Genomic DNA, 14,627 nt, shown 5'->3' with positions numbered 1-14,627 from the left:
AAATTTGTATAATTGTAAACCTAACTTCTGATAAGTAGTTTCCGTTTGGGTATAACGCCAGAAGTGTTTACAAAAAATAACTATTTTATTTTGTAGATTTTCTTGCAGTGGCGAAATACCCCTATAGGATTTTTTAGAGAAATACAGTTTTTGTTCTTCCTCATGTAATATTCTTCTCCCCACCCGGTACCCCCTCATATTATGTGGTACCTAAGTAATATCTTCTTTTTCCCCCCATTCCGATTCCAAACCCAATCAAGCGCCACTAGTGTTGCCCGTCCTCAGTTCACCGTCTGGTGTCAGTACCATCAGTATACTATAGTCGTCGTTGCATCGATTTTGCAAAACCACCACCGATCGACAGTCCATCGACTTTCTTTCGCTCGGTCGTACCGTATTCTGGTCCTTCGAACCACCAAAGCAACAGTAATAATCTGTGGCAGTACTCGGTCGACTGCTGCGGCGGTTCTTGTTGCTATGTAACCGAGTGCCGTGCGCTTATAGAAAAAGAAGCAGCTCAAAGATAAAGCTCGTCTCGTTTTGGTGTCTCTGTGTGAACAAATAAGAATTGGACTTGTGTGTGTTTGTGTATTTAATTTTGACAGTGTGGTGGCACAAAGGTACTTCTATTTGCTCGGGTATTATAGGTGCGTATTACTGTATAAACATACAAACATACAGGGTGTTCCGAGAAGTGTCTATGCCAAGTATTTCCAGCATAATATTGGGTGTTTTTTTTTGAGCTGTGAAGATTTTTTTCAAAAAAATGTGATGAATATATTGCGTTCACAGTTTGTTCACAAGAAGTAAAATGTTTTGATGTAATTTTTTATTAGGTTTTTCATTAGTGATGAGCAAGACTGGTCTTGTTGCTGCGGTTTTGGTTTTGGTCTTGAACAAAAAAGCATGACCAAGAAAGATCAGTCCAAGTCTCTTGTGATCTTGCTTGAAATTTTTATTTACTTATTTCACTCTCTATAATTTTTAAGTAAAAATAATAATTTTTTTTTCCTAAAGTATTGCCTGCGAATATGTGATTTGTGGTAGCCGTCAACAGTAAGCCATATTCGTATAAAAACTTTTTTTTCAAATGTCACAAAAGTATTAAATTTTGCAACTTTTGATTTTTAAACGGCACCTTCGGTATATTTTTACTTTATTTCATAGAAAATGACACTCTGAATAGAGTGATATATCATATGTCAACTTTTGACGTTTTCGGTTAAAAAAATTGTATTTTAAATTTTAACCTAGAGTGCCATGACTGTATTAAAAACACTAATTTTTAATCAAGGAGCCTTGGAACAATAGATTTGATCGTTTATTTTTTTTTCCAGTTTCGTCCTGGCAAGTTAAAAGATGCCCGAATCTTATTTTTAATCATATCTCAATTTTTCATTAGCATATTTGGAAAAGGCATTTTTCCCCGAAAAATTTGGCACAACATACTTAATATTTCGAATCAAATTGTCATTATAATCCGCATGTTAAAATTTATAAAATAAACCATATACGAAAATATCGAAAGTTATGATACATCACATAAATATGATAGCATTCTATTCAGAGTGTCATTTTCTATCCAATAAAGTGACAAAATACCGACGGTGTCATTTAAAAATCAAAATTTGTAGTCATTTCCAGTGAAACAGGAAGTGACCAAAAACAATTGAATGCGTCAATCAATCCTAATTTATGTCATATACTAACATACCAAATCTTTTTTTATCAGAAAAAAATAAAAAAGTTATAGGGGTGAGCCACTTTTGAGACGCACCCGGTATACATATTGAAAATAAAAAAAATCTCAAACAAATATTTTTTATTTTTTTAAAGTGTCATTGGTATTAAATTACTAACTACTATTTATTATTAAAGATGTATTTAAAAAGTGTGTAGTAAAATCTATTAAAAAATACATACCTACAACAGCAAGATCAAGACTATAGACTGCAAGACTAAGACCAAAAGAGTGTCTCTTGAACTTGCTTATCACAATTTTTCACTGATTTTCACTTATAGCTTATTTTATTAAAATTCTAAAAAAGTGTTAGAGTTCACTCTCTAGTTAGAAATCGATGTGAGAAAAACTGTTTCCCAATAATTATTTTTTTTTAATCTGCAAGGAAATAACATTTCCTTAGAAAAGAAAATATTTCCTTGCAGCATAAAATTAAATATTTTTAACAGATATTTATCGTTGTCTGGCAACAACTAGGTGTAAGGAAATGTTGACCAATGTGTTTCAAAACTGTTACTCAAAAGTGTTATCAAAAACGTCAATATTTCTGAATGATTTTCGAAAAAAAGGAAATTTAGATTTTTTCTTTTAAAAATATCAATATTTCTGAATAATTTTCGGAAAAAAGTTGTTTTAGAACTGTTTTAAAAACTCAAGAACTACAACTAGACAAGAAGTCCACCGATAGACATAGTAAAACTAGAACTGAAATTATATTTCTACTCCTTTCTCTGTTGTGGTTTTAATATAGAGCTCGGAATTCGACTTATTACATAACACAAAATAAGGTATAATATCACACGATAAAAAAACGGCGTCAAAGTCGGCTGGTGAGTGACAATGTAGTATGATTTGCTGGTAAAGGTCTATGCTGTGCACTACTCGGAACACCCTATATATGTGGCGGTGTTACATTGTATCTGATATTTTCCTGTTTTGTATAGAACTTGTGTACACATACATATATGCATTCATTATTCTAGGACGTTTGTGTTTGGTTTTTTCGAGCTTTGTTCGATCACGTATAGGAAGCGGTTTTTTTTTCAATTTTCTTCGTCGGTTTGCCTCGTACAGTCGTGCTAAAAGTGAAGGAAGCCGACTGTTCGGTTTGAACTACCTACATTCACACAACTATCGTAATAGATTGGTTTTGTTGAGAGTACGAGTAGAACAAGAGAGATAAGTAACATTGTAATTGAATATAATGAGTATATATAAGAAAGAAAACTATATGTTCGTTCAAAAAGGCCTGAAAACAGAATTCCAAAAAATAAAGGTTAAGTTATTTTTTTGTGTAAAGCTTAATTCAGAACCTCTCAATTAGTGGAATAAATTAGTGGTTTCAATTACACTTTATACTTTTTAGTTTACGATCATCCACAATGTCTAAAAGACACAATTAAAATTAATAGAATATCCTAGCATCAGCTTGGGTTAGTCAGTTGTATCCATAGAAAAAACCATTCCTACCTAACCAACCTAATATTTAGCTTATAACACAATCAACTTTTGATTTTTAACCTCAATTTTTCTTGGCGGAAGATAATCAAGGGCTAAAATGACATTTCTCGCAAATTTTAAAGTATAATTAGTTTTGAATGTTTACATTGAAATTAAAGGAACAAACTTATTAACAAATCAACAAAGGAACAAACAATTACAAGGTTCAGAATGAAGCTTTCGAATCCAACAAAAAGCACACACCGTTGACGAGTGTGCTGATAACCTGACATTGACATTACATTTTGCTGTTAAAGTCTACCTTATAGTGTCCCTTGAATGCTGACAAATTTTAGATACGAAAAAATCTAAATTATTTTGAATTAAATCTTTTATGTTGTTTAATTCGAACATTTAAAGATCTAGCTAGATGTTTCACCAATATAAAAGTTGTCACATTTGGCAAATGATAAAATAAAAAAGCCTAAAAAAATGCTGGGTCTTGATCATACTCAGTATGCACTGATGCGTCGCCGTCGATTTGAATCGTCCATGCACGCATAGTTAGTTTGATTACTTAAAGCGGAACCCAGGAATCTGGAAGACTCCATCCGTAACCTAAAATAGGAATCCTGCAACGGTCTAAGACACTCGAAGAAATTTCTCAGAACTTAAGACCCAGAAGAATCAAAGATTTTCTGTGATTTATGTAAGAACAGTCTTCGGATTGTCACGGTGTTTTAACAGGACACTGTCTCCTCAACGAACACCTCAGTAGATTGGAGCTAAGAAACAACGGCGAATGCAGATTCTACAGGGTGATTCTACAAATTCGAGGTACGAGCATTGGTATCTCGGTAACCGTAATAGATACGAACATGGTTAAATTGGGGCAAAGTTGCCGTATTGGGATGTTCACCAAGATGCCATCAAAAAAGTTTTAAAAATTTCAAGGATTTCTGAGTTTTTTTTGGAAAAAACTGATTTTTTTGAAAATCAATTTTATTTTTTCCTGTCGTTACTTTTTAGAAAATCAAAAAACTAATTGCACATTCTCATACCCACTTTATTAGGGCTATCTGATAGTACTTTTAGATTTTCAAGTTAGCTGATAATTTGTGAGATACAGAGGCCAACTTAATTTTTTTAAATACGGACCTGCATTTTTTATTTCAGGTTTTGAAAGAACTCGGTCTCCTGAATACAATGATATGCCACACTTTATACTTTTTTTTTGTTTTGGATATCTTAATAGCAACAGAACTATTAAATTATTATTAAAAAATAAGTCCGACTCTGGTTTCTTAAATTATTTAATCTAATTATTATCATTGCAACAATAATGATCAGCGTTAATTAACATTGAATAAGGAAAATCGCGCACGCGAGCCAATTGGAAGATTCAAATAAATAATATCCAGGTCAGAAATTTAAAGATATTATTTTTAACTTTTTTTATTGTGAATTGGAACTCTCAGTGTGCGATCTAATAATATGCATAATATTAATCGTAGTTATTATAAATAAATCAACTTCTACAAACTAGTTTCTAATGTTCTACATGTTCGAAAGAGTTACCACCCTCCCTATTGGTCAAATTTATTTTTCGCTCAATTTTATTTATAGCTCTTTGAACTTTCTTCTTATACTTGCTGAATGTATGTACTCTTTATTGTAAATTGCATACCGCAAGCATTGCATTTTGTACTCTTTATTGTAAATGTTGAGATGAATTAATTTAACTTTTTTACAAATGACGTCAAATAATGTAGCCTCTTGGCGATAGGTCCAGGAACCTCGCCGGACATTACACTGCTCTACCATTTCCAATCCATCTTCCGGGAAAATTATTTGATTGTTTATATTATATTTATATTAATTATTTTATATTATTTTATTGCATTTGATTTTCCATATTCAATGTTTTACCCCAAGTCATTCTTAAGTTTGAAAGCTTATCAATATTGTAACGATGAAAAGATTAAATATTTAAAAAAACAGAGCCCCACTTCAAATTAGTTTAAATAAATTGTGTTCAAATGTCAAAACAAAAAAAAATAAGTGTAGCATATCATTGTACTCAGGAGACCGAAATCTGAAATAAAAAATGCAGGTCCGTGTTTAAAAAAAATAAGTTCGCCTCTGTATCTCAAAAATTATCAACTAATTTGAAAATCTTAATTATCAACTAATTTGATGGCATCTTGGTGAACATCCCAAGATGGCAACTTTGCCCCAATTTAACTATGTTCGTGTCTATTACGGTTAACGAGATGCCAATGCTCGTACCTCGAATTTGTAGCACCCTGTATAGGGGAAATGGGGAAACACCAGAACACGTCATTGCTGAGTGCGCCGAGACGACAACCATTTGTGCTATAAACTTTGGTACGACTAATATCGGAGATGAAGAACTAACCTCTGTAAAACTCAGATACTGGCTTTTGTCAAAGCCCTGAAACTCTATGATGATGTTAAAAAAGCGTCAAACCATTTTCGATCTGCTAATTAAACCAATTCCTCTGAGAAAGTTGTGACAAAACTGCAGTAGCACTTTCGAAAAATTTCGATGCTTTCGGCCCACAAAATATCTATGTAAAATTCGTATTAGCACGTGCTTCTTTCTCTGCGTTTGTAGGTCTCGGCCTCGCGCAGCTTCATTACCTTAACAGATTGCCTATTTCGCTTGAAATATGACAGTGCCTCAAATGCACGCTGTTCTTCGTTTGACGAATGATCGTATATTATTTAACAAATTACGAATAGCAATAAGCCTGCGCGGCTTTAAATTATACACGTTATTATGGCATTTCAGAAGTATTGACGACTTTCTAAATTACAGGTTTCCTATATGTCGGTTGAATAATAACCAATTAGGCATGTTTCAAATTAGAGGTTCAGTAACGTGATTTGTTATGGAGTCAGGCCACGTCAAACGGGGTGACGAACATGAAATTTTCACTGCACTGCGGAATCTGAAATTATCTGATTGATTCTAGAGCACTTGTTGAAACTGCTAAACTGACGCTAACTTGTTGAACTTGCTAAACTGAAGAATCAAATGGTTCCATCATGTCTCAAACGTATCGGTCCTTGAAAGAGCTAACTGCGAGAGTATTGAAGTCATGATTACAAAGTCCCGCTTAAGATGGACTGGTCACGTATGCAGAATGCAAGAAAACCGGCATACCAAAATCTCTGCTTTACGGTGAGCTTGTAGACGGTAAGAGGAGGCCGAGCGGACAACTCAAAAGGTACAAGGATATTTTCCACGAAAACTTAAAGGGGATTAATAACCAGAATGAGTGGGAAGAAGCAGCTCACAATAGAACGGAATGGAGAAGAATTGTAAACTCAGTTAACAGCGACAACCAAAAAGTAAAGAGGCAACAAAGCAATGAGATTTTTGAATGTCCGGAGTGCGGTAGACAGATAACATCACGGATCGGGCTTTCAGTCACAGAAAACTCATGAAAGAAGACGCCTTGCGTGACCATCTTCTGATGCGTGTCAAATACTCGTCAGCGAGTAATGGCAGTATGTATGTATGTATGTCGAAACTGCCCACTTTGCTGTGCACAAACACTTGAAAAGATATATTTAAACTCTTTATCTCTTATCGTTTCTGAGATACTCATGCTGTTCTCAATAAGAATTTATCGTGTACAGGCTGAGTCAACGATAGAGTAAAGTCCATTATCTCATTTGTTTCGAGGTTTACAAAAAATGTTAAATACAAAAGTTATAGGGAAAATTAAGATACACATTTTAAAATTATTATATAGTATACAGGGTCCTTCAAAAATGTGTGGCGGATATAACATATGTTTTTTTAAATGCAACACCCTATCTTTTATTTTATTTTTAGATTCTGCGTAAAATTCTATAACTTTTTTATATATAATGTTATATACCTAAAATTAATAGTTTTTGTAATATTTCAATTTGTTTATACAAATGTTAAATTGCAGTGTGGTAAAAAATTGTCAGTTGTACCATTGTTTCTGAAGTTGGAATACCAAAATTTGGTATGAGAGTTCTATAGAGATTAAAAAGAAGATATATGTTAAGATATTTTAGTTAAATGCTACAGGGTGTTCAAAGTATATTTATGAATTTCAACTACTTTAAATTAAAAAATCTCAAATTTTTTAAATGGTACACCCTATATATTTTCATTTTTTCTGGTAGATTTTGCAAAGCTCTTCAACCTTTATTAAGTATGTCATATACCTATTTTTAATAGTTTGCGATTTATTCCAATTTTTTCTATTTTTACCCTAATTTTTAATACAATTACGCTATAAAATTATAGTTGCCGTGACAAAACAAACATATTTATTACTTGTTTTTAACAAATAGTTTAATAATTGGTTACAATTGTTATTATTAGTCAAAATTAACTAACTTTACTCAAATAAACTAAAATCGTAGTCGTGAATTTCTTGGTGTATTTCTATATTATGAAAGATGACATTTGGATTTTCCGTCGGGCCGAATAGCCACAGATTAGGATAATACTAACTAGATTACCTAATTGTTGACGACTTCTGATATTGAAATTTTCTCCGACATACAGTAAAGTTTTTTTTCTTGTAGTAATTTTGGTTTATAATTCATTTCCTAAAGCCAATATTACTACTGCCACAAAACCGTCCCATTACACACTGAAAATATTATAATATAATATAATATAAAAATGTTTTCTAGATAATCTACATCTATTCTTATGGTAATAAAATTATTATTTTTTGTCATGGTAACTATGATGTTATAGCGTAATTGTATTAAAGATATGGGGTAAAAATAGAAAAAATTGGAATAAATCGCAAATTATTAAAAATAGGGATATGACATACCTAATAAAAGTTGAAGAGCTTTGCAAAATCTATCAGAACAAATCAAAATATATAGGGTGTACCATTTAAGGAATTTTAGATTTTTTAATTTTAAGTAGTTGAAATTTATAAATATATTTTGAACACCCTGTAGCATTTAACTAAAATATCTTAACATATATCTTCTTTTTAATCTCTATATAACTCTCATACCAAATTTTGGTATTCCAACTTCAGAAACAATGGTACCACTGACAATTTTTTACTACACTGCAATTTAACATTTGTATAAACAAATTTAAATATTACAAAAACTATTAATTTTAGGTATAAAACGTTATATATAAAAAAGTTATAGAATTTCACGCAGAATCGATAAATGAAATAAAAAATAGGGCGTTGCCTTTAAAAAAACATATGTTATATCCGCCACACTTCTTTGAAGCACCCTGTATACTCTATAATAATTTTAAAATGTGTATCTTAACCTTCCCTATAACTTTTGTATTTAACATTTTTTTGTAAACCTCGAAACAAATGAGATAATGGACTTTACTCTATCGTTGACTCACCCTGTACATGTTGAACAGATACATGTACAAAATGTCTATACCTATGTGGCGGATTCATCTATTCAAAAAAATTCTTTGGGTATTTCGCCACTGGAAGAAAATCTACAAAATAAAATAGTTATTTTTTTGTAAACACTGCTGCCTTAATCCAAAGGAGACTAATTGTCAGTAACGGACAAAACATGCTTAACGTTTCGGAAGGTATATCTCTTTCCGTCGTCGGAAGCAAAGAAAACACAAAGAACAAAGAAAAAACGATTTAAAATATCTAAATGCAACTATTCGAGAGAACACTTTAGTTTCTTTAAAACAGATACGTCTACAAGAAACCGTTGACGTTCTGTTAAAATGACATTATATCAAGTTAAACTTCAAAATTAACAATTACTACCTGATAACAATTACTTAATAAGATAAAACCAAAAAGTTTCAAACTTTCTGTGTAATTATTTTTAATTTCTACGCAGGGTTGGCATGATATATATATATCAATGATATACTATATCGGATATATATCATTGATATATATCATGATATTTATACCTTGATATATATCATGTTGCACACGGTGCCTCGTTGCATCGTTTGCTCCCTGGTTTTTTGTGTTTTGGGATCGGTTTCATCGCTTCCTGATTCCTTACCGTACTGATGAGGCAGTAACATCAGTGTACACTAGTGTAGGTGTGTTTGTGTGAGTTTGTGAGTGTGGGTGCCTGCACTGGGTGTAAACTGGTGTATACGGTTGCGAGTTGCTGAGGGCTGAGCCGTTTAATATTTTTCTTCTTTTTTATACATTTCCCTCACTATTTCTTTCTTATTTTTTAAAATTTCCGTTCATTTCTTAGAATTCCTGATTATTTCTTTAGAATTTCCGTTTATTTTTTAGAATTTCTGTTTATTTTTTAGAATTCCTGTTTATTTTTAGAAGTTCCGTTTATTTTTTAGAATTTCTGTATATTTTTAATATATTTTTGTTTTAATGTTGTTCCTATTATGTGCAAAGCAACAATAATTAAGTTGAAATAAAAATATTTGCTTGAGCTCTTGATTTTACTTGATACTAAACGCAGTTTTACATACATTTAAATATCCGGGCTATGCCATTACGTTATACAGGCATTATCGCAAATGCCCTGTATTCATATTTGTCCGTAACATATGATGTTATGAGTAGTAAACCAATTAACAATAAAATTCATTTACAATAAACCTTTTTTTATTCTTTCATTGATTTACTAGGTACTTGGCGTAACATTATCACTTTTATGAGCTTAATAAATTAAAATATGTTTAATAACAGGCGGTCCTCACCACAAACTGTTCATTATCTAGTTATTTTATGACTTATTATCAGCAGTACCAGTACACAGTGTCCATCCGTATCGAAACGAGTTATTTTTATTAGTTTAACAAACCAAACCGAAACAATGCCTTTTATCGCTATATATGGCGTTGTTTTTGTTCGGAGCCCAAACCTAAAGACAATCGGAGGCGAAAAAAATGGAAAGTAAATTAAAAAAGTATTAAACTGTTATCGAGAAACCGTCTTTAAATGACCATTTCATGGCCCACATTTCGATTACGGAGAGTCGTTTGTCCTGTTTACACTTCGAATTATATATATATCACAAAGCCTTACTTACTTTGTTACAAAACTCGTGATCGTTACCTGATTTCTACGTCGTTATATGAGAATTTTGCTTTTAAAAGGAAATAATATACAGGGTATAAAGGGTAGATCAGGTTGATGAAGTTTTATCAGTGGTAGTTCTTAAGTTTAACACGTGCTTTTATTAAAAGAAATGTGTGTACACAATATGTGCATATTTGAAGCGGAACCTGAAACTACTGGAGATAGAGAGTCGGCTAAATGGGGGAAAAATTGCAGTTTTTTGGGGTCATAAACATGCGCCTTTCAGATTTTTGAAAAAGTTCATGGCTTACAGATATTTCGAAAAAAACAAATTTTGGCTATTATTTATAACTCATAAAAAGACAAAATATATTATTAAACGGCTTTTTACAATTTACATTACACAAATTAAAACTTAGAAAAAAATAATCACTACGTACACTTTAAGTTATTTTAGAAAATGTTCAAAAATTCCGCCATTGTTTTGAGTACATAAATGGATCTTTTTAAAACTGAATTTCTAGCTATTCTCACAGAACGACCGGTCGACTTAATTAAACTTCTCCTGTACCGCCTCTTTGTGTGCCTCTCTTAATTCATAAGTTCTTTTTTGTAAACCTTGTTGTTAACCAAACCGCATAAAACAGTCTAAAATGGATAGGTCAGGTGATCGAGGAGGCCCATGCAATTAGTTCACCTCCTTCTATCCCTGAGTCTACATAATTATTATATAAATAATTTTTAACATTTGTTTCATTGTGGGGGGGGGGTGTCTATTGATGCACGAGTATCTAAATTTAACTTTTCTACCATGTCTTGAAAACCGTTCTCTAAAAAACGTAAGTAACGTTCTTCGGTTAACGTATCCTCGAAACTGTATGGCCAATAAAAGTTGAACCAATAATCCTATACGGTTTTCTTCATTTGAAAAATTCATATTTACAATTTTTGTTTATTTTAATTTACAAAGTTTGGATGTGACAGTTTCACATTTCTGAAAGCAACGACAATTGAACTTGTTTCCATGGCTAAGTGAAATTAGTCAAGAAAGATAGGAATTGGCTATAACTCAGTAATTTTGTGAAAAATACATATTAGAGCTTATATCGCCGAAAAGCTTAAAAAATTGCGCTTTTTAAGAAGTTATGGCCAACTATGAGTTCCATTTAAAAAAACATATGTTTGTGTCATAAGTCAAAAATTACTTGCTTTAGAAAAAATCGGAGAACGCAAACTCATTAGGGATGTGATTATCTACAACTTTTATCTGAAAAGTTTTTGTCTAAAATAGCTTATAATGGAATTAGGGGCAATTTTTAAAATAGCGAAAATTTATTTTTTTCGAAATATCTAGTAAGCCATGAACTTTTTCAAAAATCCGAAAGGCGCATATTTATGACCCCACAAAACTGCAATTCTTTCCCCATTAACCGCTTCCCCTAGGAGATGCAAGACCTTGTCGTTGGTGGGGAAGCTCCTGTTTAGGTGCTGGGGGGAATCCCCTCTAGCATTTGTCTTGGTCTAACAAGCATCTCACTCATCGTCTTGTCCCTGACTGTAGTGTCGTGGCCAGGGAATTGCACCAAGACATATAACGATACCGGGCGGGGCTACGGACAGCCTCAACCTTGGGGCACCTGGGGGCACCCCATTGTATTTTACCCCTTACTTCTACATGCGGGCTCTGTAGAAGTGGACCGACTGTCCCTAGCGACTCATAGGAACACTATGAGATCTGATAATAATAGTAATATAAACATCACCGGTGAAGCTGTGGGAAACCCCCTAGCGACACTGGGAACAGTAACAATGAAAGTTCCAAGGGGCCAAACCCAAAGAGAACTACAGGAGAGGTGGCTGACACTTGCGTGAGACCATCCTCCGCAAGTGGCATACAAGGTACCACCTCCTCCAAGGGTCGGGAGCCTACCTCCTACCTCTAAACCCAACAGGCGACACAAGCTACCGTTTCGTCTACCCGGCCTGGGTCGTAGCTCCTCGACTGTGAGGGACACGGGTCTCCTTAGGAAGTCCTGGGACTGTATGATGAGTTATAACTCAAGAAAGGGGGACACAATAGATCTCTAAGGTCGCAGAGATTAACCCCTCCCTCCCACTTATCCTAATTCTAATTCTAATTCCCCATTAACCGACTCTCTATTTCCAGTAGTTTCCGAGTTACCCATAGAGAACATCTTAGGAAACTCACCCTGTATGCCTAAAAACTCCAAGAAATATTTTTCCTTTTATTATTTCTAAATATACTACATACTAGTATATCCAAAATAGTGCACCACTAACTTAAATAGCACTGTTATTTATAATTGTAATAAAATTATTATGAATATTATGTTAAATTCGGTTTTAAACAAACTGGTTTGTATCTCTCTTAAAGCGTCGGTGTTTTCACTGACCGAGTGTTTGGGAAATCGGTCACGTTCAGTCGGGCGGGCGGCTAGCGAAATAGTTTTGCTTGAATGAAATTCGATTGGCAACTGAGAATTAACAATAGACGCCGAGAGAAAATTAATGTATACGGTCTACCCTGTGCGCGGGTGAATAAACTCCTTTAACTGACTAATGTCGAGGAAGAATAATAATTAATAAATATTAATTAGTTTTAAAGTTATTTAACATTAGTACCAAAGACTTTGCCTAGAGAAGCAAAACAAATTAAGAAAACAGAATAGAGTTCTCCTACTCTGGGTGCCGGCCCACCAAGGGATGGACGGTAATGAAAAATCAAACAATAATAATAATGTTAGAATATAAGCCAGCTTCAGTAGTATGGCTGACACACGGAACAATTTTCCCAGAAACAGAGGGATTTCATCATACCTAAAATATATAATAAAGGACCCCACAATTAAAACAACTGTAGGCCGAATGTGCGGAAACGAGAATATAGAACACATTATTAGTAGTTGTACAACTCTAGCTTCAAGAGAATATACGGACAGACATGACAACGTAGCAAAATTAATACATACAAAACTTGATTTGAAGTATAAATGCATTAACGAGCGCATTGCATATTATAATTAGGTTCCATTGAAAGTCCTAGAGAATGATGCATGTAAATTATACTGGGAGAGAGAAATATTAACAGATCGGACAGAGCAGCACAACAGACCAGACATATGTCTGCTGAACAAACTCAAAAAAGAAATCTCTATCTTAGGAAATATCTTAGAAATCTTATTGATATCGCTGTCCCAACAAACATTTGCAGTTAAAATTACGTTAAATTAACCACCTGTAAATTGGTCGAAATTTCCAAGAATTGACGTTAAAATTCCCAAAGTGGGGAATAAAACTAAAGTAATTTGGAAGTTAAAAACAGGTTAACAGGTTATAATTAGTAGTGGGAACTATCGAATGAATACTATCGAAACATTCGATAGTTGCAATTCATTCGAATAATTCGATAGCTAGTAAAAAAACATCCGTTGAAAACTATTCGAATAAAAATTATCGAATAGATGCGCCATCTGCCTTGAAATATTGTATTCTAGTAATTCGGCAGCAAAAACCATTCATTTATAAAATTCATTCTTTATTCGTCAGGATCGATTATAATAAAATATTAACTGGATTTTAGTTGTCGCCCGGCGACGTAGATTTCTTTCCGAGGAACCCGACAGCGGTCGGTGGCAATGCTATGAAAGAAGCCGGCATCTTTGATTTTTTGCGGAATCATATAAAGATAAGGACACATTATTTTTTTTATTGAGGTGCTAGTATGTACACAGAAAATACATTATGAAGGGCGCTGTTGCCATATATTGGTATTTGTTGGTATTAGCAAAGAATATTATTGTTTGGCTTTAGTTAGTTAGGGATAGTATGTCTATATATTTTGCATTTTTTTATTAATATTCTGTTGTTACACTGCAATAATACTTGTTATTTTGGATGTAGGAAAATTATTTTTAATGTTTTTAAGCAAAGACTGGTTTAATAAAAAATAATAATAACAGTAATAATTTGTTATACCTATTAACAACAAAATTTAAAATAATTTAATATAAACATTTTTTTTACGTAGTAGCAAAATATAAACAACAAATTAGATGTCAAAATTATTTATATTAGATCCTATTTAAAAATAATATATCTAGTCTTTAAATTTTTTGTGGCAACGTTGGTTTATTAAATAATAATAATTACAGAACTAATTTGTTATATTAACAACAAACTTTAAAATCCTGAAATATAAACATTTATTAATTTTCTAAACATGCAGTGTAATGGAAGAAAAATATAATAAAAAATTCAGAAATCAAAATTATTTATATTAGGTACTTTATATTACTATTTAAAAATAATATTTACTTTTACTGGCATTTACTTTAAAAATAAATAAAATATTTCTTCGCAAAAACTACATGTAAGAGAATTAG

The 14,627-nt window shown here is 32.6% G+C and overlaps 1 protein-coding gene across 1 annotated transcript in view; it reads left to right on the top strand.

Annotated features, from left to right (window-relative positions):
• Window positions 1-313: 313 nt before the first annotated feature.
• Window positions 314-14,627, top strand: part of LOC115888055 (tyrosine-protein kinase Src42A-like) — a 98,394-nt gene continuing 84,080 nt past the window's right edge. Inside the window, exon 1 of the mRNA XM_030907624.1 lies at window positions 314-647. The gene's annotated coding sequence lies outside the window, so the exon portion shown is untranslated. The remainder of the gene's footprint in view (window positions 648-14,627) is intronic.

Source organism: Sitophilus oryzae, unplaced genomic scaffold (genome assembly GCF_002938485.1).
Source record: "Sitophilus oryzae breed Bouriz unplaced genomic scaffold, Soryzae_2.0 scaffold_682_pilon_pilon, whole genome shotgun sequence".
In the NCBI taxonomy this organism is placed as follows: domain Eukaryota; kingdom Metazoa; phylum Arthropoda; class Insecta; order Coleoptera; family Curculionidae; genus Sitophilus; species Sitophilus oryzae.
The sequence above is the reverse complement of the archived record's forward strand: the minus strand, read 5'-3'. Positions and strand labels throughout refer to the sequence as shown.